Below are 25,594 nucleotides of genomic sequence, written 5' to 3'. Positions count from 1 at the left end.
AGCAGGCCCAGATGCAGCTCTGACAATGGAGGACACTTGGCTGGGGTCCCTGGGGAGGTCCCCAGGAGTGAACCCCAGGCGGAACTGTCCTGTTTCCCTCTGTAGGTCTCAGAACCTGCTGTACGGCCACAGCGGGTGCCCCCTTGGCCTGGGCCGGCTGGCAGCCGATGGAACAGGCCAGCCTCACAGCTGACACGCTGCTCTCTAATTGTAATGAACTACTGGGCCCTCTCCCCTGCGCGGGCCCGAGGCCGCCGATGTGACAGCTGTGGAGTGAAGCAATGAGTCCAGGAAGGGGTTAATGGGCTGCCCCTCCATCTGAGCCCCTCAGACAATGAGGGGGGGTGAGGAGGCTTCCAGTGGGGCGTGTGGCATCAGCTGGGATGAGCGAATGGAGGGGACAGAGGCCTTGTCCCTGGGGTCAGGGTGTGAGTGCTCTGTGGGGAGAGAGGTCAGGGGTGCCCTCCCCCCCTATTATTTCACTCTCCCCACCGTCCGCTCCCCTCCCGCCCAGCCGCAGCATCTCCCCACAAGGGCCCTTTTGGCTTGAAGATGGGCAGCACCCTCTGCCTCACGGAATTCTGAAGCAGAGAATCTGAAAGCCAAAGAATGGCAGAATCGTGAAATGTCACCACCCTGGGAGAGCGTGTCTATTCCTGTCACTTTCAAACCTTTTTGGTTAATTACCAGCAGTGGAACCCAGAAAGAACAACCTCCCCCGATTTTCTCCCCATATAACAAGTGCATTGATTATGAGAGCAGACTGTGGTGCCAGTCTGCCTCCTTCATCCTGTCTGCCACTTACAACTGGCACTTTGAGGGAGTTGGGTAATCTCTGTGCCTCAGTTTCCCCATCTGTAAAATTATAGTACCTACATCATATAGTTATTATTTTTTCTTTTTATGAAACATCTGGCTTACATATTGTAAAAGTCACCCCTTTTAGGGTATAGTTCCATGAGTTTTGACAAATGTATAAACCATGTAACCACAACCAACACTGATATGTAATAGAACATTTCCATCACGAAAAAGTTTCCTCGTGGCCCTTTGTAGTCAGCACCCTTTCCTCCAATCCCTGGTATAGTGGGTTATATATGGCTACCCAAAGATATAAAGTCCTAATTCCCGGGATTTACAAATGTTACCTTATTTGGAAAAAGGATCTTTGCAGATGAGATTAAATTGAGGATTTTGAGATGAGGAGATCGCCCTGGATCATCTGGGATAGCCCTAAATGCCATTACAGGTGTCCCTTATACAAGAGGCAAAGGGAGATTGCACCAGCATCCTGAGGAGGAGGTGGGGTGACCAAAGAGCCAGAGATTGGAGGGACAGAGCCACCAGCCAAGGAGCGACTGGAGGCACCAGGAGCTGAAGGAGCCAAGGAATGATTTTCCCCTAGAGCCTTCAGAGGGATGCGGCCCTGCAGACATGTGATTTTGGACTTCTGGTCTCCAGAGCTGTGAGAAAATAAATGGTTTTAAGCCACCTAATTTGTGGTACTTTGTTACAGCAGCCCTAGGAAACAAAGACACCTGCTTTCTGTCTGTCTGTACTTGCCTTTGCAAGAATGCTAGTGAAATAGAATCATTCCGTATATATACTCTTTAGAGTCTGACTTCTTTCACTCAGCATAATACCTCTGAGACTTGTCCATGTTGTCTGTTTTCACAAATTCATTCATTTTTTATTGCTGAGTAATATTCCATTGAATGGCTATACCACAATCTGTTTATGCATTCACCAGTTGAAGGATATTAGGGTCATTTCCAGTTTGGGGTGATTATAAATCATGCTGCTACAAACATGCATGCATAGATCTTTGCATGGACATCGTTGTGATCTCTCTAGGAGTGGAATGGCTGGATCATATGGCAAATGCATATATAATTGTAAACGAAACTGACACACTGTTTCACATTGTAGCTGTACAACGTTGCATTCCCACCAGCAATGTTTCAGAGTTCCAATTGTTCTGCATCCTCTCCACACTTGATATTTTCAATTAAAAGAAATCTTTTTAATCTATTTTAAGAGGTGTATACTTCATAGGGTTATTGTGAGGATCAAATGAGTCGACACTAAAAGGGCTAAGAACTTGTGGTGCCTGTCTTCAAAGCATGAGCTCCTCCTATTACTACCACTGTGGGGGGTGGGGCAGGACATAAACAGGGGTCGAGAACACAAATATCAACTGGGCTGGTGGGTCAGGTAGATTCTGTGAAGAGCTGGTGAGCGTCAACTCATCTTAAAGCATGGGGTCCCTGAGAAAGGGATTGTGAGATGCAGATTTGCATGTGGGTAGTTTTCCGGGGAGTTGTCTTGAGATCTTTGGGGAATGGGGGGTGGGGGTGAGGAAAGCAGGATCATTCATTTGCAACAGACTGGCCTCAGCCAGTCCTATTAGGAGCTCTGGAGCTGGGACAGCTCTTCAGAGATGTCCTAGAGACAGTGAGGTCAGGTCTCTGTCCTTGTTCTGACCAGTCTTTGGGGTGGTGGCTCCTGGGAGAGACCAAACCTTGGGTATGGCAGCTCCTTTCATCTAAGGGCACTGCCTGGGGAGGGGCTCAGCTGTGAGCTGCCAGCAGCCAACACTCTGGGCATCTGGGGGGCTGTGTGCCTCCGCCCTGGGGTGGGGATTAGAGCAGCCACTCATGTCCACTTCAGGGACAGCCACCCCTCAGCTCTGGGCGATGGCTGCTCTGAGGGAAAGTGCAACCTCATGGAAGACTGAGCCAGAACCATTCAGCTAAGCTGCTCCTGAATTCCTGACCCACAGAAATTGACATATAAATGTTTGTTGTCATTTTAAGCCATGAAGTTTTGGGTTAATTTGTTATGCAGCATTAGATAACTAATATATGTTACAGAATGATATATAATATATTTTATTACATATAATAAAAATTTCTCCCATAATCACACACCAAATTCATCAGCAAGCCCTATTGGCTCACCCTCCAAAACACTTTTGATAATTCAAGTATTCCCCCCACCTCCATGGTCACTACCTAGGTCCCCAGCCACCAACATCTTTGCTCACCTGGATCATCTCTGCAGCCTCCTCATTGGTCTCCCCGCTTTACTCCTGCCTCCTCTACAGCTCCCCCAGCAGCCAGAGAGCTCCTGCCCCTCACTGCGTAGGTGGAGCTGTGATAGGAGAAGTGGCCCCATGGCTTCCCAGAGACTGCAGGGGGCTTGTAGGAGGACGTGCCCCTGGGGAAATTGGAGTGTTTAGCAGGGTCCTTCTCAGGTGAGTTCTCTCCCCACCCCCATGTCCTCCCAACCAGAGGAGTGGCTCCTGGGCTGGTCAGAGAGGAGAGGGTGGTGTCACCGGCAAATGAGGGGTGTGCCTGTGGTCCTGCTCACTTTGTGGCACCAGGGGGCCATCTGTCTGCTCTGTACAGTTTGGAGGCCAGCCCTGGGTGAGCATGTGAGCATGAGAGAGGGCTGTGTCCAAGCGTACCTGTATCCCTGTTGCCAGCAGGCAGGGGAGGGCACTGGTTTACATCACACTCTTGGGAGTTAAAATCCCAGCTCTCATGCTCTGGCTTTGCGACCTTGGGCAAGTTGCTTAACCTTCTGTGCCTCCATTTCCTCCTCTGCAATAAGAAACAAAAATACTATTAACTATTTTGTAAGGCTGTTATGAGAATTTATTGAGTTAACATGTGCTTAGGACACTGTATAATATACCACCTGCAGGAATTACATAAGCGTCAGCTGTTAATGTTGTTATGGCTGTAGGTCAAATTCCAGCTCTGCCGTGGATTGTTGTGTGACTGAGTGCAGATCACTTTGCCTCTTGGGTCCGGTTTCCTTACCTTTAATATGGTAGCCTGTTGATACATCCATTAGGGCAGTAATGAGGATTCAAGGGGATCATGCCTGGGAAAGCCTCATTCTGGTGCGACGTTGGTCCTTGCTTATGCACGTAAGTAAGCCTCTGGATCTCTGCATATGTAGGACATGGGCAGGTGCTCGTGTCACCTGGACTCCTACCTCTGCTCTGAATGCTCCCTTCCTTGCTGTAGAATCCCAGCTGATCAACCTTCCAGGCGCATCACACCATTTCCCTTCGTTTTGGGGGCTTCTTAGTCTGCAGCGCCACCTGCTGGCCTGAAGATAAATTGCACTCAGAGCCCACCCAGCCTGCATAGGTAAGGCAGAAAGAAGGGGATACACACTTGGGCGCCTGTTATGTGGGGAATACTTTATACATATATACATATACCAATGTAGGTGACATTACCCCTCCATTTTGTAGAGACTGAGACTGAGGCTCAGAGAGGTCACAGAGAGCTGGCGGTGGAGCTGAAATTCGAGCCCACAGTCCCCCTTTCCCCCAACTTCAAATGCTCTTAGGGTGGGGAATCTGAGTTCAAGCTCTGCAGTGGGTCCTAGTGAATGGCTCTCTCCCCTCTACTCTGAGAGGAACCAGGAGCTGAGATTGGTCAGGGTTGTCCTTCCAGGGCCAGGATTGCAAAAGAAAGAGCACTGACTCAGAGTCCCCAGGCTGGGGTCTTGCTCTGGTTCCTACAACCACCAGCTGAACAACTTGTGGAATATCTTCATCCTTGTTTTAGCACTTATCATTTTGAAATATAGTTACTGTGGGGACAGCATTTAATAGGGACGTTAGGTTCCAATGTGAGGAAAAATTTGCGTTTGGTAAAAATAAACACATTTTTTAAAAACTTCTAAAAATCACACATGTCCAAACATACCAAAACAACATACGACATACCAAAACTTACATGCAGCTAAAAGCAGTGCTTAGAAGGAAATTTATAGCTGTAAATGCTTATATTATAAAAGTATAAAGTTCTCAAACCAGTAATCTAACCTTCCACCTTAAGACACTAGGAAAAGAAGAGCAAACAAAACCTAAAACAAGCAGAAGGAAGGAAATAATAAAGATTAGTACATAAATAAATGAAATCGGGAATAGAAAAAGATAGAGGAAATAAATGAAATTGAAAGTTGGTTCTTTGAAATTGAAAAACCTTTACCTACACTGACTAAAAAAAAAAGAGAGAAGACTCAATTCACTAAAATCAGGAATAAAAGAGGAGAACTGCTAATACCTTATAGAAATTAAAAGGATTGTAAGGGAATACTATGAACAACTGTATGCAAACAGATTAGATAACTTAGATGAAATGAATAAATTTCTAGAAATATGCAAACTACCAAAAGTGACTCAAGAAGAAATAGAAAATCTGAACAGATCTAGAACAAGAGATTGAATTAGTAATTTAAAAACTTCCCACAGGACTGGTGGTTTGATGGGTTGAGCCCTCTACCATAAGTTTTACCCTTGGGAAGACGGTTGCTGCAAAGGAGAGGCTAGGCCTCCCTATATTTGTGCCTAAGAGTCTCCTCCTGAATGCCTCTTTGTTGCTCAGATGTGGCCCTCTCTCTCTGGCTAAGCCAACTTGAAAAGTGAAATCACTGCCTTCCCCCCTACATGGGATCAGACACCCAGGGGAGTGAATCTCCCTGGCAACGTGGAATATGACTCCCGGGGAGGAATGTAGACCCGGCATCGTGGCACCGAGAACATCTTCTTGACCAAAAGGGGGATGTGAAAGGAAATGAAATAAGCTTCAGTGGCAGAGAGATTCCAAAACGAGCCGAGAGGTCATTCTGGTGGGCACTCTTACGCACACTTTAGACAACGCTTTTTAGGTTCTAAAGAATTGGGGTAGCTGGTGGTGGATACCTGAAACTATCAAACTACAACCCAGAATCCATGAATCTCGAAGACAGTTGTATAAAAATGTAGCTTATGAGGGGTGACAATGGGATTGGGAAAGCCATAAGGACCATACTCCACTTTGTCTAGTTTATGGATGGATGAGTAGAAAAATAGGGGAAGGAAACAAACAGACAAAGGTACCCAGTGTTCTTTTTTACTTCAATTGCTCTTTTTCACTCTAATTATTATTCTTGTTATTTTTGTGTGTGTGCTAATGAAGGTGTCAGGGATTGATTTAGGTGATGAATGTACAACTATGTAATGGTACTGTAAACAATTGAAAGTACGATTTGTTTTGTATGACTGCGTGGTATGTGAATATATCTCAATAAAATGATGATAAAAAAAAAAAAAAAAAACTTCCCACAAAGAAAAGCTGAGGCCCAGGTGATGTCATTGGTAAATTCTACTAAATATTTAAAGAATTGTTACCAACTTTTCCCAAACTTCCAAAAAAATAGAAAATGAGGGAACACTTCCTAATCCATTCTCTGAGGTTAGTAGTACCATAATATCAAAACAAGACACAGACATTACAACAAAACTACAGATCAATATCTCTTATGAGTATATACACAAAAATCCTCAACAAAATACTAGCACACCAAATCCAACAACATGTACACTATGACTGTAATGGTTGGAAGCCATATGTACCACTGAAAAGATCATGTTCTTTTAATCCATTCCTGGGGGGGTGGTATACCTATTGTTGGTGGGACCTTTTGATTAGGTTATTTCAATTGAGATGCAACCCACCTTATTGAAGGTGAGTCTTAATCCTCTTATTGGAGTCCTTTATAAGAGGATAAAAGATAGAAAAAAGCCCTAGAGAAGCTGAGAGAGGAAGCCACTGAAGTCAGAAGCTGAAAGCAAGGAAACCCAGGAGAGAAGGACCAGCAGACATCACCATGTGCCTTGCTATCTGACAAGAGCCCAGCCTCTCCAGTAGTCAGTCTTCAGGGAGAAAGCATTGCCTGTTGATGCTCTGAGTTGGACATTTGCAGGACTTAAGAACTGTAACCTTGTAAGTTAATAAATCCCCATTGTAAAAGCCAACCCATTTCTGGTCTTTTCTATTCTGGTGGCTTTCCCAAACAATGACTAAGTGGTATTTATCCCAGGAATGCCAAGTGGGTTTAACATCAAAAATCAACTAATGTAATGCACCATATCAATAGGAAAAAAGACAAAAACCACATGATCTTAGCAATAGATGCAGAAAAAGCATTTGACAAAAGCCAACACCCCTTCATGATAAAAACACTCAATAAATTAGGAATAGAACTTCTTCAACCTGGTAAGAGGAATCCAGATTGAAAATGAAGAAGTGAAACTATCCCTATTAGAGGATGACATGATCTTGTATTTAAAAATTCTAAGAAATCCACTAAAAACCTATTAGAACTAATAAACAAGTTCAGAAAGGGTGCAGAATACGAGATCAATATACAAAAATCAATTGTATTTCTATACATTAGCAATGAATAATCTGAAAATGAAATTAAGAAAACAATTCCATTACAATAGCAACAAAGAAATAAAATACTTAGGAATAAATTTAGTAAAAGAAGTGCAAACCTTATAATCTATAAAACTAAAACATTGTTGAAAGAAATTAAAGACCTAAATAAATGGAAAGACATCCCATGTTCATGGATCAGAAGACTTAATTTTGTTAAGATGGCAATACTCCCATATTGATCTATAGAGTCAATGTTGCATTGACTGACTTCTTTGCACAAATTGACAAGGTGATCCTGAAATTCATATGGAAATAGAAGTGTGGTAGGTTGAATTATGTACCTCAAGGGAAAAAAAAAACAAAACATGTTCTTAATCTCAGTCCATTCCTGTGGGTGTAAGCCAATTGGAAATAGGACCTTTTGACGAGGTTAATTTTAGTTAAGCTGTGACCCAACTGAATGAGCTTAGGCCTTAACTCTATTATTGGAGGCTTTATGAAGAGAAAGGCACATGGAGAAGCAGGAAGGTGGAAGTCAACAGAACATGGAAGAGAAAGGTGAAGACATTGCCATGTGACAGGAAAGCCAAGGAACCCAAAGATTACCAGCCAGCCAGAATGCTGCCAGCCCTAGGAGGAAGCAAGCCTTCTAGCCTCTAAAACTGTCAGTCAATAAATTCCTGTTGTTAAGCCAATCCATTGTTTTTGTATTTGTCCTAACTGCCAGAAAATTAAGACAACAAGGGACAAACATAACCAAAACAACCCTGAAAAAGAAGAACAAAGTTGGAGGACTCACACTTTTTCTATATCAAAACTTATTACAGAGATACAATAATTAAGACTTGTAGTAATGGCATAAAGACAGGCATATAGGTCAATGAAATAGAATTGAGAGTCAAGAAATAAATCCTCATATTTATGGTCAATTGATTTTTCAAAATTCAGTTTTATCGAGATACATTCACATACCATACAATCATCCATGGTGTACAATCAACTGTTCACAGTACCATCCTATAGTTGTGCATTCATCACCCCAATCTATTTTTGAACATTTCAATTGATTTTTGACAATTCATTTGGGAAAGATAGTCTTTTCAACCAATGGTGCTGGGACAACTGGATATCCACATGCAAAAGAATGAGGTTGGGCCGTTTTCTTACACTACATACACAAATGAATTCAAAATGGATCACAGTTCACAGCAGCATTATTAACAGTATCAAAAGGTGGAAACAACCCAAGTGTCCATCAACAAATAAATTAATAAACAATTGTGGTATATACATACAATGGGATATTATTTGGCTTTAAGAAGTGAAGTTCTGAGACATGCTGCAACATGGATGAACCTTGAAAGCATTATGCTGAGTGAAATAAAGCAAGGCATACAGGGACAAATATTGTATGGTGTCACTTATGGGTGATATCTAGAAATAAATTTAAAGAGACAGAAAGTAGATTAGAGGTTACCAGGGGATAGAAGAAGGGGGGAAGGGGAAGATTTTGCTAAGTGGGTATAGAGTATTTGTAAATAAAAATCAATCTTAAAAAGATAGATCATACACCCAGGGGAGTGAATCTCCCTGGCAACGTGGAATACGACTCCCGGGGAGGAATGTAGACCTGGCATCATGGGACGGAGAACATCTTCTTGACCAAAAGGGGGATGTGAAAGGAAATGAAATAAGCTTCAGTGGCAGAGAGATTCCAAAAGGAGCCGAGAGGTCACTCTGGTGGGCACTCTTACGCACACTTTAGACAACCCTTTTTAGGTTCTAAAGAATTGGGGTAGCTGGTGGTGGATACCTGAAACTATCAAACTACAACCCAGAACCCATGAATCTCGAAGACAGTTGTATAAAAATGTAGCTTATGAGGGGTGACAATGGGATTGGGAAAGCCATAAGGACCACACTCCACTTTGTCTAGTTTATGGATGGATGAGTAGAAAAATAGGGGAAGGAAACAAACAGACAAAGGTACCCAGTGTTCTTTTTTACTTCAATTGCTCTTTTTCACTCTAATTATTATTATTGTTATTTTTGTGTGTGTGGTAATGGAGGTGTCAGGGATTGATTTGGGTGATGAATGTACCACTATATAATGGTACTGTAAACAATCGAAAGTACGATTTGTTTTGTATGACTGCGTGGTATGTGAATATATCTCAATAAAATGAAGATTAAAAAAAAAAAGATAGATCATAGACTTTAATGTAGGAGATAAAACTGTGCTGTTTTGACCACTGTAGCTTTGTAATATGCTTTAAAGTCGAGTAGAGAGAGCCCTCCAACTTTGTTCTTCTTTATCAAGATGTTTTTGGCTATTCGGAGCCCTTTACCCTTCCAAATAAATTTGATCATTGGCTTTCCCAATTCTGCAAAGTAGGTTGTTGGAATTTTGATTGCGATTGTGTTGAATCTGTAAATTAGTTTGGGTTGAATTGACATCCTAACAATATTGACTCTTCCAATCCATGAACACTAATGTCCTTCAACTTATTGAGGTCTTTGATTTCTTTTAGCAATGATTTGTAGTTTTGTGAACAGAAGCCAGTCACAAAAGCCAACATATTGTGTGATTCCATTTACATGAAATATCCAGAACAGGCAAATAGATTAGACAGAAAGTATATTAGTGATTGCTTAGGGCTGGAGAGAGGGGCCTTTGGGAGAAATGGTGAGTGACTGCTATTGCATATGGGGTTTCTTTTTGGGGTGGTGAAAGTATTCTAAAATTGATTGTAGTGATAGTTGTAGGATTCCATGAATATATTAAAAATCATTGAGTTATATTCTTTAAATGGGTAAATTATATGGTATGTGAACTGTAGCTCAATTAAAAAAAAAAAGGAAGAAAAGAAAAAGACACGCAGCTCTGCTTGGTTCTCCTGGAATGCTGGCTCTCCAGATGCTGCTTCTTGGGGCACTTCCTCTCAGAACCCAGCCACTACGTGGACAGGCTCTGTTTAGAGGCTCTGGTTGACAGAGTCATCCCAAGTCCAGGATCCAGCCATGTGAGAGGAGAAGCCTCCAGATGTTTCCAGCTCCCAGTCTTGAGACATTCCCAGTCATTTGAGTCTTTCCAGGTGAAGGCCCAGACATTGAGGCAGAGACAAAATATCCCCGCTGGGCCCTGACCCAGTTCCTGACTCCTGGAACTGTGAGCATAATGAAGTGATTGTTGATTGGCATACTAAGTTTGGGGTGGTTTTAAAAAATGTCTTCAAGTTATTTGGTGCTCTCCTATGGAGAGAGAGAGTCTATGTCTCCTCCCCTGAATCTGGGTGGGCTTGGGACTGCTTGACCAGGGGAGTGTGGCAGAAGTGAGGTCACAAGCTTTCCAAGGCTGGGTCACAGTAGTAATGCCACTTCTGACCGTTCCACAGAAATCAATGGGCGGCACACGATTAGGGCTCAGTGAACACTGGCTCTTCTTCATTTTTGTATTTAGTAAGATGATCTCAGAACAATTTCCCTCCCCTCCTCCTCCCCCTGCTAGGTGAGCCTCTCTAAGCAGATGCACTCAAAGACTCGTGCACTCTCATATTTTCCTCCTTGTAGCATTCATAGAAACCTAGTGAGTTAGTTATTCATATGACGAATCATGATTTACTCCTGAGCTTGAGACACTGTCATCTTCCCTGATCAGGTGTCTGAGATGGGAGAATGGTTGCTGCAAAAGGGTGGAGGGATGATTATGAGATGAGTAAACAGTCAACACTGTCTGCCACGATTCTCTAAAATAATTTTTTTGTTTTGTTGTCGTCAAATGATTCTTTATTGAAATATTTCCTTTGTAGTGCTACTAGCTGGACAATCCGCTGCACTGCTGCTGATGTCATCTATGATGTCATGAGGGGGCTGCAACACTGCAGCACAGACTGGGCAGTCCCCAGAATCTCTCTAATGGTTCCAGAGAGTTCTCTAGGTAAAGATCGGTGCCGCATTTGTCAGGCAATGTTGATAATCTCATCAAAAGTGATATTTTCACTGTGCTTAATGTTGCTCTGCTTCTTTCTGTCCTCTGGGTGGTTCCTTGAGGGCTTTGATGATCAGGGCAGAGGCAGAGGGTACAACTTCAATCTGTCTGCACTGAACAGTCAGTCTCGCCATAATCCTCAGACCCTTCCAGTTGCCGGTTGCCTTGGCGATGACATCACCATCCTTTTTTGCAGACAGGCCCAGGGGACTGATCTTGGGGGACAGGACAGACGTGGCACCAACTTCCCATCAGGTATACAGCTTTGAACTAGAACAACCAGAGTTGGGAGAATTTAATGTCTGAAGGCACCAGACTGCCATCCGTCCATTTATTTGTCCCGATGCCTGAAGTCCATTTGTCAAGTGTACCCGTCAGGCTGAGTTTTGCTGTGGTAACAATCATTTCCCAAGTCCCAGTGGATTAACAATGAAAAGGTGATTTCTTGTGCACACAAAGTCTTTTAGGGATTCAGAAGATGCTTTGGGACAGCTGTCATTCATGTGGTGGCTTGGTGGTCCTGGTTGCCTGGGCTTATGGCTTCTTTGTCTCAGTAGGTGCTTCTTGGATCCCTGCAGCTGGAGAAGACAGCATGGCAGGTCTCAGACTGTCCATCAAATGTAACTTCTGCTCCCGACCCATTGGCTGGAATTAGTCACATGACCCTTCCCCAATAACACGAGGGCAGGGAAGTATAATAATCCTATGGGTGCCGTGAAGTAGAGGGCACCAGGATTTAGTGAGCACCAACCTTGTGTGTCCTGTTAAGGCTCCATCCCTTAAAGGTGTCTGGGTGGGGCCACCAACATCTACCTCTGGTTTCCCTTTTCTCAGCTTTCGTGGCCAACCCACCGCCTGCTGAGGAAACAAAGCCAAATATGTCATAAAATCTGAGTCTGTGTATGTATGACCTCTGGAGGCGTATCTGAAGCAAACGGAGGTGAGTTAAACAATAGGATCTATTTATAGAACCCTTTCTTTCAACTTTTTAAAATTTTTGTTGAGTTTTGAAATAAATCATGCTCAAAGAAAAAGTTCAGAGTACAGCAAATGTCAAGAAGGAAAAAAAAGTAGACCGATATCCTTCCTCCAGAATTAACCAGGCCGACCTTTGATATATATGTTTTAAGTCACCTTTCTGTATGACTGTCAGTGTGTGTGTGAGTGTATAAATGCCTACATCTATAAATGTATATATGGAGAAGCACAAAGATATGAATATGGGAATTTGGCTGCTATAATAAAATGTCCAAAAATTATAGGAGCTTTAACAATGTAGAAGTTTATTTCTCTGTCACATTAAATCTGGATGCCAGGCTGGATGGTAACTCTGCAGTCACCATGGTTTCAGGCTCCTTTATATTCGTGCTGTATTATTTTTCATCTGTGGCAGCCACCCTTTCCAGCTCCAGTTCCAGCCGTCATATCTGTATTCCTGCCATCAGGAAGGGGGAAATGGGAAGTGGAGGGCCTGCCCTTTCCTTTTAAACACACAACCCAGAAGTGGCACACATTATTCTTTTTTTTCTTTAAACTCAGTTTTATTGAGATATATTCACATACCATACAGTCATCCATGGTGTACAACTGTTCACAGTACCATCATATAGCTATGCATTCATCACCCCAATCTATGTCTGAACATTTGCCTTACACCAGAAAGAATCAGAATAAGAATAAAAAATAAAAATAAAAAAGAACACCCAAACCACCCCCCCATCCCACCCTATTTTTCATTTAGGTTTTGTCCCCATTTTTCTACTCATCCATTCATACAATGGACAAAGGGAGTGTGATCCACAAGGTTTTCACAATCACACTGTCACCTCTTGTAAGTTACATTGTTTTACAATTGTCTTCAAGAGTCAAGGCTACTGGGTTGGCATTTGGTAGTTTCAGGTATTTACTTCTAACTATTCCAGTATATTAAAACCTAAAAAGTGTTATCTATATAGTGCATAAGAATGTCCACCAGAGTGACCTCTCAACTCCATTTGAAATCTCAGCCACTGAAGCTTTATTTCGTTTTATTTCACTTCTCCCTTTTGGTCAAGATGTTCTCAATCCCACGATGCTGGGTCCAGATTCATCCCCAGGAGTCATATCCTGCACTGCCAGGGAGATTTACACCCCTGGGAGTCAGGTCTCATGTAGGGGGGAGGGCAGTGAGATCACCAGCCAAGGTGGCTTAGCTAGAGAGAGAGGGCCACATCTGAGCAACAAAGAAGCACTCAGGAGGAGACTCTTAGGCACAATTATAAGCAGGTTTAGCCTCTCCTTGCAGCTACAAGTTTCATAGGGGCCAACCCCAAGACAGAGGGCTCAGCACATCAAGCCGTCAGTCCCCAATGTTTTGCATACATTATTCTTGATAATATATTCATCTGAATGTGGTCACATGGCCTCTCCTACTCACAAGGAAGCCTGGGAAATGTGGTATTTACTTTGGGCTGTCATGTATCAGCTAAAAGTCAGAGGTGAGAGAACACTGGTCTGGGCTGTGTTGAAGATTATAAAAGAGCAGCCCATCTTTTTTAAGGCCTGCCCAGCAGCCAGCTGCATAACCAGCAACTTCCAAATGAAAGACAAGAGTCCTGGCAACGCAACATTGGCTAACCATGGCCTTTCCCCTAGATTTTGACCCTATAATTGTTATGAGGAGAATAAGAAAAGGCCATTCTATTCCAAGACCAAATATGTGACAAAACACAAAGCATGTGACAAACCTTCTCTGGTGAGTTTCAGCCACTCTGGTGGTCATTCTTAAAGTGCTATCACCAGTCTGTGCGTGTGTAAATCACATCCCGCATGCCACGAACACTTAATTTCTCTTCCCTTCTCTTCACTTCCAAAAGAGTTTAGGTGCAGGTGATAGATAGAGGAAAGGCCACAGGGGTGGACTGGAGTTTTCTCTATTTCAGTTTTCAAGGTCAAGCCAGAAGACAATGAACCAGGGGACAATAAATCAAACTTTATTTCTCTGTGGCTCAGTTTCCCTATCTGAAGCCAGGGCTTGCCCTATTCATATGCTTTGGGATTCATGTTTTGGACACAGAAAGACCATGTAATGCAGAGCCTGGGTACAAGTCACTCACTAGCTGTGTGACCTCAGGCAAGTTACTTAACCTCTCTGTACTTCAGTTTCTTCAATTGCAAAATAAGACTGATAATAATAGGGCGGAGTTTTAGGGCTTCTGTGAGAATTGAATAATTAAAGCCATGGGGAGGTGGCCCTTGGCCAGTGACTGCAGGAGTGCTCCCATGTCCTGGTGTCTGTCGGACCAGGAAGGTGGCAGTGGGAAGACTTTGTCCTTGTAAAGCCATAAAGCTGACATCAGTGGGGATGGACAGGGGAGACAAAACACAAAGCATGTGACGAACCTTTTCTGGTGAGTTTCAGCCACTCTGGTGGTCATTCTTAAAGTGCATTCCAGTGTGGGCCAGCTCCGTGGAAATGTGTTGGGCCGGGACCTGCCCATTCTCTTTCAGGTGACTTCATGGCTCTCTCCTCAAAGCAGTCTTGGACTGATTTTATGCTTCTAAGTTCCTGGAGCCACCAGGACACATCTGAAGCCTGGTGCCTCAACATTTTTATTAATAGCTTAGTGGAAAGAACCCTGGATTCAAAGCCGGCTGGAGTGGGCTTTGTGCTCACGTTGTGGCCCATTTTCTGGGGGTCCCTGACCAGGTCATCCCCCCCAACCTGGACTCTCTTCCACACAAGGAAGAAGGGGCTAATTTGTGGCAGACAATGTGCATGAACACATTTAACAAGCCTAAGGGGCTCTTAAAACTAGAGAGGGACCACCATTGTATCAGTTTTGTATTGCTGTCATAACAAATCCCCACAAGCTTAGTGGCTCAAAACAACTCAAATTTATTATCTCACAGCTCCACAGGTGAGATACAGGCCTCACTGGGCTGAAATCGAGGTGTCCGCAGGGCTGCGTGTTTTATTGGAGGCTCTGGGGCAGGATCTGCTTCCAAGTTCATTCAAGTTGTTGGCCAAAGCCAGTTCCTGGCGATTGTATACTGAGATTCTGGTTTCCTTGCTGGCTGGGGGCCATGCTTAACTCCTAGAGACCTCTGTGCAGTCCTTTCATGTGGGCCCTTCCTTCATCTCTGAGCCAGCAACAGTGCATCGAATCCTTCTCATGCTTGGAATCTTCCTGACTTCTCCTCTGTTGCATGTCTCTTCTCCCATCTTTTGCTGAATCCCTTCTGCTTCTCTGCTACTGAGGGCTCATGTGATTTCATTGGGCCCTCTTGGATAATCTCCATCTCTTAAGGCCTGTAATCTTAATTACTTCTGCAAAATCGCTTTTGCCATAGTGTCATAGTCACAGGTTCCAGGACTTAGCATGTGGACACTGTTGGGGAGCCAAGCTAACTAATTCAGTGTAACTAACATTTGTTGAGCCCTCCTCTGGGTGAGGCACTGTGCTGAGCCCTGGGGAGGACAGGGTGAAAAATTCAGATGGGGCCCACCCTCCTGGAGAAAGGGCCACTGCTAGCGTATCATTTGCAGGGCCAGGGGCACACATGGAGGCCCACATGCCTCATAGCTCAAGAGTTAACGGCATAGCCAAGCCCCACTCATGGCCAGCCCTCATTCCCACCCTGCTCTCCGTGGTTCATAGTGGGCAGGCAGGGTGGGAGCTAGGCCTGGGTGCAGGACTCCTGGCCAGGGACTGACTCCCCCAAACTTAGGGTGGGAATGACCCAGTCCAGATCCCCAGAGGGCTGGGGCAGGTGGGTCTCCCTGCCCCAGAACTCAGTTTTTTGGCTCTTCCGGGCAGTTGTAAAAGTCTCCCAGAGTACGCCACCTCAGCAGAATGGCAGGAGGAAACGCCTCCTGGAGACCCTGCATTGGGTGATTTATTTGGGGTGGCCAGCTTGAAACCAGAGCAGCCCCTCTTTCACTGGTTGCTCATGGTAGAGGCTAAATGGCACTTCGAGACCCTTATACTAAGATCCTTTCAGCAAACATCTTCAGACCAAGGTGGAGGGAGGGCAGTTCTGGCCTTTTTCTGTAAAGTTCTATTGCTCAATCGGTCACTCACATCCTGAAGAAAATTCTTAGGAGACCAAAAAGAATAAACTGTGTGCTGGTGTGATATGTGGCCCTTTGCACTGCAAAGTGATGTTGTTTCTCTCCAGGGTGGCTGCAGTGACTTTGGAGCTTGCTTGCATCTGCTGTGGTCCCCTCCAATGTCACCTCCTCCAAAACCACGCAGGCCGACAGCCCTGCCCTGACTCCTTCCTTCATAATCGTGGCTTCCCAAGTTCCCCCGCTCCCTCAATGTTGAGCTCCTCACCCTGGCCTCCTCCGTTCAGGTGCTTCAATGCACCCTGCTGCCTTCTCCCACCCTTGGCTTTTGCATGTGCAGTTCCTGCTGCCTGGGATGCACCTTCCACCTTGCTTCACCTCCTCCCTCCTATCCCACTTCAGATATCAGCTTAGGGGAAGCATCCTTATAACCGAGAAATTAAGAATTAACAAATGATTATGATTACTGAATCATTAGATAGATGTTTTTTCTATGTTGTAGAATAGGCAGAAATTACTGTCTGAAATTACTGAAACTCAACTAGTGTCAGCCCTATTTACAGTAACTATTTAATGGTTATTCTGGCCTGGTCTCAGCCCTGTTCACAGTGACTATTGTAATGGTAACAATTCCATCCCCTTGTTTGAATCCATAAAAACCCTGAACTCTTCAGACTCAGGGAGACAGATTTTTGGGCTGCTAGGCCATCTGCTCTCCTGCCTTGTGCATAGCATTTAACTCTTTCTCTCTTTGAAACCCCAGTGTCATAGACTGGCTGTTATGCGCATTGGGCCGAGAACCCCACATTTGTTCAGTATCAATTTGGTGATCCAGAAGGGAAAAGATTCCTAAGAAGCAAGAAATCTGACTGCCCAAAGTTCTGGAGCCCCATCAGGACTGGTAAATGCCATAACTGAGCCTTCGCAGCCACTAGACTCGAAGTCTAGAGGCTTGGCAACCGGGTTTTTCTCTGCTCTGCCGGCACTCCAGACCCTCAGCGCCTTAAAAAGCTTCAAAGAGAGAAACAGTTTCCGGTTCAAGTCCAGACATCTGACTGGGTGAGTGGGTCATGAAGGTAGAAGTGGATTGGGAAGTTAGTGTGGCAGTTCGAGTCCCCTGAATCTGGGTTTGAGGCCCTGGGTCCCGCTTCCAGAACGATCCTCCTTGCTCTGACCTCTACACCTTTCTGTGTTCTGGGTACCATTCCGTACGGGGTTCAAGGCCCTGATCTGTGTTTGTCTGTTGAGTATACTCCTGGCAAATAAGTAATCCAAAAATTAATTGCTATTTAATGAAATGAAGTATGCCTGTTTAACTGTTAACTGGTTTGTTACTTAGGTATAGTAAGTGTTTAATGCCTGTTTAATTGTTAATTGGTGTGTTTGGCCTAGTTATTAGTCAATGTGTTACTTAAATATACACTAAGTGTTAAGCTTCTGTTTAAATTTGTTTGTTGGTATGTTACTGCATTTGTATTGATCAAAAGTTTTAATTGGTTACAGATTACAGAAATTCTTTAAAATTGGAAATTTAAATTTTAAAAGCATCCCTAAATATAGCCTGTTGGGCTATATTTTGAAAAACTGGAAAGATTTTACTTATGAGCTTATGAAAAAACAAAAAATCGTTTATTTCTATAATACAGACTGGCTTCTGATTTGGAATCAGGAGAGAAATGGCCTGAGAATGGGTCTATAGAAAAGAACACTGCATTAAACTTAGAGTTGTTCTGCAAAAAAGAGCAGAAATGGGATGAGATGATGTATGTTCAGTCCTTTATTTGTCTCTCCCAGCAATCAATGTTGATGAGAAAATGTAAAATTTTACCTGTAAAGATTAGTGGAGAAAAGAAAAATGCCCTCCTTGATTCAAATTCAGGGGCTCTAATTGAACCTTTATTAACTCCTTCATCGGCTCCACCTGCACCCTGTAACTGTGGGGCCAATAGGTAAGGGAAGGAGGAAGCTCGCCTGCCTCCTCCTCCTCCTCCTCCTCTGTATCCCTCTTTTTTTTTTTTTTTTCCAGAAGAAATAGCTTTATTTGGACAGAGAGCTGGAGAATGAGAGTAGGACCTGAGACAGCACACTGAGCTAAGGAGTAGAGCTGAGTTTCCAAAATGGCAATTCAGAGCTCACCAACCAAATGGACTCCATGTCCCAGCCTGGCAGTTAATGCAAACAATAAAAGGCCTGCTGGGAAATGTATTTGCCACCAAACCACCCAAGTGTGCCACCGTTCCCAAAAAGGTACAGGTTCTTTTCCCTTAATCAAATTTCCACAACACCCCCCAACTGCTACTATTACAAAAGAAAGTAAAAAATCACATTGTACAGAACTTTTCTTCAGCATTTAGATTAAAGTGCTCACCATCTTCACAAAACAGTTCCCCTGCTAAATCATCAGCTAAAAGTTCTATCCAAGAAGTGAGAAGGCAGCCTTTGCTAGCCCACGGCAATCCTCCCCCTTTCCCTGGCCAGTAGGACCGAGCAGCAGGGTGAGGTTCAGGCCGGAGGCGCAGGGGCTAGTTTCCCCAGTACGATATGGCGTCTGAGGCTTGATGGGAGAGCAGAACCGGTGAGACTCGAGGGAGAGGTCCAGACCCTGCATTCAGCCAGTCACTGCTGGAAGAGGAGGAGGAGGTGGAACACTTGCTGTGTTTGCAGTGTTTGTGCATCTTTTATGAGCTTTCTTCATCTTCTTCCGCATCTTGTCCATCACCATTCCTGGTCCTACGATGCCAGGTGCCACGGGATTCACAGGAGGCATGCCGGGGCGGTTGGTGGATATGGAGGGTGTAGGGACCAGAGGTGGATAGAGGCTGGGGGTTGGCATCCTGGATACCCTGGCTGAGGCACAGGACGAGGGTGCCCACCTGGGGGGGGGAGCAGGATTCCCCTGGGGAGCTACGGGGGAGTGGGAAAAGGGCCCTGAGGAGAGGCAAGATTGACAGGCGGTGGGTGGGCAGGATTGGAACCCCCAGGGTACCTGACGTTGGGGGTATGGATTTGGCCCTGGCCATCCGGCACTGGGATTCCACATGTCCAGGTGTTTGTTTCCCCCCAGCCTGAGGAGAAAGGAATGAGGCCTTCACACCGCTTCCTGCGCTCAGTTAGTCGTGTATCCTTCTTTATCAGAGGTAAAAGACCCTGAGATAAACATGATCTCCCCCTCCCATACCCATCAGGGTGCTCAATTCGGCCAGGGCTGCTCCCTAAACCCAGCAGCAGAGCCACTGACCAAACCCCTGCCCCTCTGGAAGTGCCCATGAAGTAGATGAGCAGGGAGGCCCGAGAGGATCTGTGTACGTGCACACCGCATTCTCCACATCAGATTTAGATAACTGGGAAAATAACACCCCACTCTATAGAGAAGGCCCAAAGAAAATAGAAAGCTTAGTTCAACCTATAACCCAAATTGGTGGGCTAATATTCAAGCATATCAGAAAAGGATGAAAAAGTAGGGCTCAAATTAGTGAGTTTTTTATTTCTGTGTTTCTGTTTGTGTGTATGTGTATGTGTTTAACTTTCTATTTGTGTCTGTGCAATGTAAATTTTCCTACTTCTGGATGGTAATAACAAATTGACAAATGAAAATTCATAAAAGAGCTCTATTTGAATTGCTTAAGGATAAAAAAAGTGCATATATATATATATATATATATATATATATATAATTCCTAAAGTCCCAAAAAGAAAAAAAATAAAGTAAAAACCCTCTAGGCACCAGGGTTCAAAGCCTAAGTACCTGTAATCACTAAAAACAAAAAACAAACATGGACATTAGAAAGAAATCGCCCTCTGGACTTCCCCTAAGGCAGCAGAGGACTGCCTTGGAAATGGTAAAGACGTTTCCAATTGTCAGGGCACAGCTTTAGGCGAAATAGATCTAATAATTGGAAACAATTAGAAGAAGGGCCTAGGAACTCTCATCAACACTAAGGCCTCCTTAGGGGTCCTAAATCCCACCAACCTCATTTAAAACTTTTAAAACCAGACCTCATCCTTTCTGTCTCATCTGTCCCTGCCCCCAGGGCCTAACCAGCTAAGGCAGCTTTGGGGGAAGTGTTGGGTGTGGAACGATGGGGGTGGGTGGGCTGCTTCAGAATTCTGTCTACTGGGCCTGGAGATTAGAAAATGATAGGCACAGAGGGAATGTTGTGGAATAGGCCTTTTTGTTCTGAGAGAATTCCCCAAATAAAATTTTTTTTCAATAATACCTATGCAACAGTAATCACAATAAACAAATCATTATTAAAATATAAATAGCCTTGGGATGGGGTAATTGAATAAGCTCTAATTGCCAAATTTCAGTAAGTAGGAGAAAATGTCCTTGAGAGCTATGGAAAACTTCCTGGGTTTATGCTCAGGGCAAATTAAACAACTGTATATTTTCCAGAGTTCAATGTTTTTGAGGTTGTTTATGATTTTAGGATATTATGAAAAAGAGATTTTTTAAATCTCCAATTAAAAAAGGAGTACTATATCTATTAGATCCTTAAGATGGTAAAAAAAAATGCAAGTTTGTGTTTAATGAAATTAAATTATTAGTTTGGCAAACTATTTTAAACATAATTTTCCTCTGTAGGAGGTTTAAAGACAGTATCAAAAATCTTTTTGGTAACTTAAGGTATGTAGATATGTAGAATATACAGGATGTGCTTTGTTAAAGAAAGAGGTGTTATTTTGTCCTCAAGAATGTATAGGACAAAGCCTCGGTGAATATGGAAAGTTCTGGAAGTTTGTGGAAGTGAATTTGGTTTGTTGTAGTCAATGCTACTAAAATTTGATAACCTTGTCTAAGGGAGTGTGGTTTTGTAATGTGTAATACCAGACCTGAATGGATATGGAAAATTGTAGAAGGGTTGTAAAAGTGAATTCTGTTTGTTGTAGTCAATGCTGACTACAAATTTGATAGGTTTATACTATTTTGTAAGAGCTTTTTATGTCAAACTGTGTATTCACACAAAACTGGAGTTTAGTTTTCTCTCTGTTAAAATAATGCAGATTGTTGGTCTGCTCTTAATGAAAGGTTATTGTCACGGCCCAAGGGACTTTTGCAACCAAAGGACTGAAGGAAGCACTAGATACATTCTGAGACCTGAGCTTTTATTTTGGGACTTACCTACAGGGTGGGAAGTTGGTCACATTGCCCTGAATTCAGGAGCTGCTCCAATGGTGGCAGGTTCAGAGCTCAATGTGAAGATCCTCTGCAAAAGCAGAGGATGCCAGGGAGTGGTTTATCAGAGTTAGGACAAAGACATTCCAGGAGGTATGAAGCCTGGGAGTGGGGGTCTTATGACATAGGGAGGGATCAGTTGTAGTCAACAGGGAGGAGGGGAAGATTATAGGTTGTCTTGTAGATACTAGTATCTCAGGGAGTTTCAGGAAGGAGGTAAGCTATATATTACATTTAGTGGCCGGAGGCCTGATCCGACAAGGAGCTTAGGTCAAAACTTAACTGACCTGGGTCTCGCAAGCAGCTGTGTACACAGTCTTCAAGGCCCCCCAGGAAAGCCCTGGGCCCAGGGCTACCACAGTTATGGAAAGTTTTTCTTAACCATCTGAGTACTTTGTCTAGAAGACAAAGATTCTATGTCATATCAGAATCATGTCCTTGTTGATGTTTATGTTGACCTTATCATACTTTATTTTAGAAGACATTTTGTTGTCACTTGGGTTAAATAAGGAACCAAATGTTGTTTTGCAGTAACCCATTTTCCTGTTAAGCAAAGTGTTCAAACCTGACAACTTTTGACATTTTGCCCTCTCAAAATCGAACTCTAAAGAGGGTCTTTTATTTCAATCTGTTGCAAAGGATTTGTTCTTTTACATGGGAAGTGTTTGGGAGGCATTGCAATAAGTAAAAGGGATTTTCTATCCTTCTGTTAGCTAAATTTGTATGGGTGAAATATTATTCATATATTTAGAGATTGTATAAAATTCCTAAAGACTTGACAGTGTTCTCACTGTCCATGTTGTATCTTGAAACTGATACAGATCATGGAAACAACAAAATTTACTTGTCAGTTACACTATCTTGCTCTTTCTCTAATGCCTCTCTGAAAGTACATGTGGTCAACAAAAACAGACTTTAAAAGAGAAGCAGGGCAAGTATGTAAATTATGTTCTACCTGTTAATTAACATAAAACATGTAAAGGTGAGACAGGACAAAACTTCTGCTATGGTTTGTGGTTGATGACCCCAATATAAGTCAATTGTCAAGTGTTTTTATTTCTGGAAATAGCTTCATTTAGAAAATGCTTATAAGAAAATTAGGGCCAAGATTGTAAGCTCTTACAGCAGTCACACTTATTCCTGAGCTCTAACTGTTATTTCCAAATTCTGAGATGCTTTGTTCTTTGTGTATAACTTGGTAGCTCCCTGGAACTTTGGTTATCTGTGTGACACCTGAGACTCAGACTCAGAGTTCTCCAGCTCTGGAAGTACTAAAGAAGCAACATTACCCTATGCAGCAACTTTTAAAGAAGCTGAAAAAGATTGGACTTCAATTAGGGATGTAAATGGGCTGATCTGGTTAGGACTGAAGTAAATCAGAATATAGGGTAGAAGGTGATATTTTCTATATTTCAAAACTTTAATTTCTGTGTGAAACCAAGAAGGAGAGATTTATTTTGTCCAAAATTTAAATTTTCTGTGGCACACTATCTAATTTAGCCCCTGTGGTCAGTTTATTTAAACATCCGAATTCAGCTTTATGTGGCGTGGAACCTAGAATAGGAAATGAGATCTTAGTATTCTGTACAAGTTGATATAATACCCTGATGTATTTCGGAGTATTTGGGGCATGAAATGAAAAAGTATTTGCAAGGTCCCTTGAGGGACTGGGGATAGAAAGCAGGGAACTATTAAACTTCCCCACCTGGGGAATTCAAGCAATAGGGGCTCCTAATTTATTCTAAAATATATGAGACCTGCCTAATAATGACACAATGCCTAAGAGTCACTCCCTGAAAATCTCCATGTTGCCCAAATGTGGTCTCTCTCTCTCTAAACCAAACTCTGCAAATAAAACTCACTACCTTCCCCCCTACATGGGACATAACTTTCTGGTGTAAATTTCACTGACACCGTGGGATTAACAATGGATGCATGATCTAAAGCAGGGAAAGAAATAAACTTTCAGTGGTTAAGAGAGTTCAAACAGAGTCCAAAGATCATTCTGGAGGTTACTTTTATGCAGGTCTCAGCCAGACATTGCCAACACTGTTCCTGAAAATCCTAAGGAACACCCTAGGTTGTATCTAAAATACATAAGAAATTATTTTTCCTGGTGTAACATAGTGCATTAGTTAGGGTTCTCCTTGGAAACAGAATCAATGAGAGATGTCTCTGATTATCAAATTGTAAAAGTGACTCACGCAACTGCGGGAGCGCACGAGTCCAAATTCTGCAGAGCCGTCAACAAGCTGTCAACTCCAAGGAAGACGTCCGTCCGACAAACTCCTCGGGAAATGAACCAACAACTTTGACAAACTCCTCAGGAAACGAACCGGCAACTTCGACGAGCTCTCCAGAAAATGCTTCGCTGAGCAGCCAAAGAAGAAGTGAAGGTTCTCTAACTGTCTGGCTTATAAGCCTCCAACTGATCACCCGGACCAAATCCAGCCAATTGCATTCTCTCACTGTGGAAGCACGCCCCTTGATGAATCATCAGTCAGCTGCAGTCAATTGACTGATGATCCGACAAACCAGCCCGTTGGTTTATTAACCAGCCTCAAACATCCTCACAGCAATCGTCAGGCCAGTGCCCACTTGACCAGACAGCTAGGCCACCTAGCCAAGTTGACACATGAACCCAACCATCACACATAGTTATGAATCACCTCCTTCTACTCCTTTTATGTAAAACTGTAATTTTCAATTTACTTATTATTTTTCAGAGATTTAAAGCCTCTATATTGTTCCTAAGCCTTAAGCCCTGAAACCCAGAGGTACCAGTCTCTCCAAGAATGACAGCCAGTTTCATTCCTTTACCCCGTAATGTCAATGCCCCTTTTCAGCACGAAGAACTTAGAATGATCATTGCCCAGATACCCCTCAAGATTGAGGAATGAACAAAAATAAAAGGGAGGAATAGTAACTGAGGCATTAAGAATTAACAAATGATTATGATTACTGAATCATTATACAGATATTTTCCTTTTTATGTTGTATAATAGGCAGAAGTTACTACTTGAAATTACTGAAACTCGATTATTCTCAGCCCTGTTTTCAGTTACTATTGTAATGGTTATTCTAGCCTGGTCTCAGTCTTGTGTATACTTTCTATTTTAAAGGTCTAGCCTAGTCTCATCCCTGTTTGTGGTGACTATTGTAGTGGTAACAGCTCCACCCCCACCCCCCTTGTTTGAATCCATAAAAACCCTGAACACCTTAGATTTTGGAGCAAATAGGCCATCTGATCTCCTGCTTCACGTGTAGCATTAAACTTTCTCTCCTTGAAACCCTAGTGTCATAGACTGGCTGCTATGCACATCGGGCAGAGAACCCTGAATTTGTACAGTTCGGTGTCATCCTTGGGGAAGCCCACACCCTGCCGACCTCAGGCCAAGTCCCAAGTCCTGATGTCCTTCATGGAACTTGGTTGGTCACGCCATGTCTGGAGAGACATCACGTGACTCAGCCTCCTGCACAGGACTGACACTCTGGGAGGGCAGTGGTAGAAGAGCAGCTTGGGGGTGGCTGGGGTCGTGGAGGATATTCTCCCCAGGTGGCAGCTTTTTAATGACATGTATTGAGCACTTACCGTTTGCTGGCACAGTGCTAAGCACTGTGCACATCTTACCACATTTAATTCTCACAACAACCATGGGAGGGGAATGCTTTTATCATCCTACTGTACAGAGGAAGAGATGGAGGAGAGCTGACTTGAGTGGGCTAACTACAGGTTGTCAATGTTATAAAGACCTTCAAGGATGACGGGAGACTGTCCATAGAGAAGGCCATCAAAGGGGGGTGCCTTTCCCAAATACCAGCTCACTCTCCCACCTAGTCCTTGACAGACTGTATTAGCATGGATGGCACCATGGCATGCTCTTCTGCAGCTGCCTTCCCTGAGTGTGTATAATTATTAATCTTGGAGCATCTTCCCTCAGTATAGACATTGTCATTCCGTCTATTATCCATTCCAAAATCCTTTCTGGGAGGAAAGACTGGAAACAACTCAAATGTTATTGTAAGGGCAAATGCAAAAAAAATATTAATTCTTTTTGGTCCAAAATTGGGAGAACTCACCCCACCCCCTTTTCTTAGAACACTTACTTTAGAAAACTTGTAATGGTAAAAACTTTCTCTGCCTCTTTAAG

The 25,594-nt window shown here is 43.4% G+C and overlaps 1 long non-coding RNA gene across 2 annotated transcripts; it reads right to left on the bottom strand.

Annotated features, from left to right (window-relative positions):
- Positions 1–840: 840 nt before the first annotated feature.
- LOC119515579 lies at positions 841–23,702 on the bottom strand. Of its 2 annotated transcripts, XR_005213094.1 has the most exons (5): positions 23,648–23,702; positions 3,828–4,122; positions 3,470–3,605; positions 3,047–3,219; positions 841–1,463 (listed from the first exon to the last, which is right to left on the bottom strand). It is a non-coding gene; the product is annotated as an uncharacterized LOC119515579 (long non-coding RNA). The 2 variants fall into 2 exon arrangements; XR_005213095.1 differs by lacking the exon at positions 841–1,463 and having other exon boundaries at positions 2,999–3,219.
- Positions 23,703–25,594: the final 1,892 nt, after the last annotated feature.

Source organism: Choloepus didactylus, chromosome 19, assembly GCF_015220235.1.
Source record: "Choloepus didactylus isolate mChoDid1 chromosome 19, mChoDid1.pri, whole genome shotgun sequence".
Classification (NCBI taxonomy): domain Eukaryota; kingdom Metazoa; phylum Chordata; class Mammalia; order Pilosa; family Megalonychidae; genus Choloepus; species Choloepus didactylus.
Note: the sequence above shows the minus strand (reverse complement) of the source record. Positions and strands in the feature narration are given on the sequence as shown.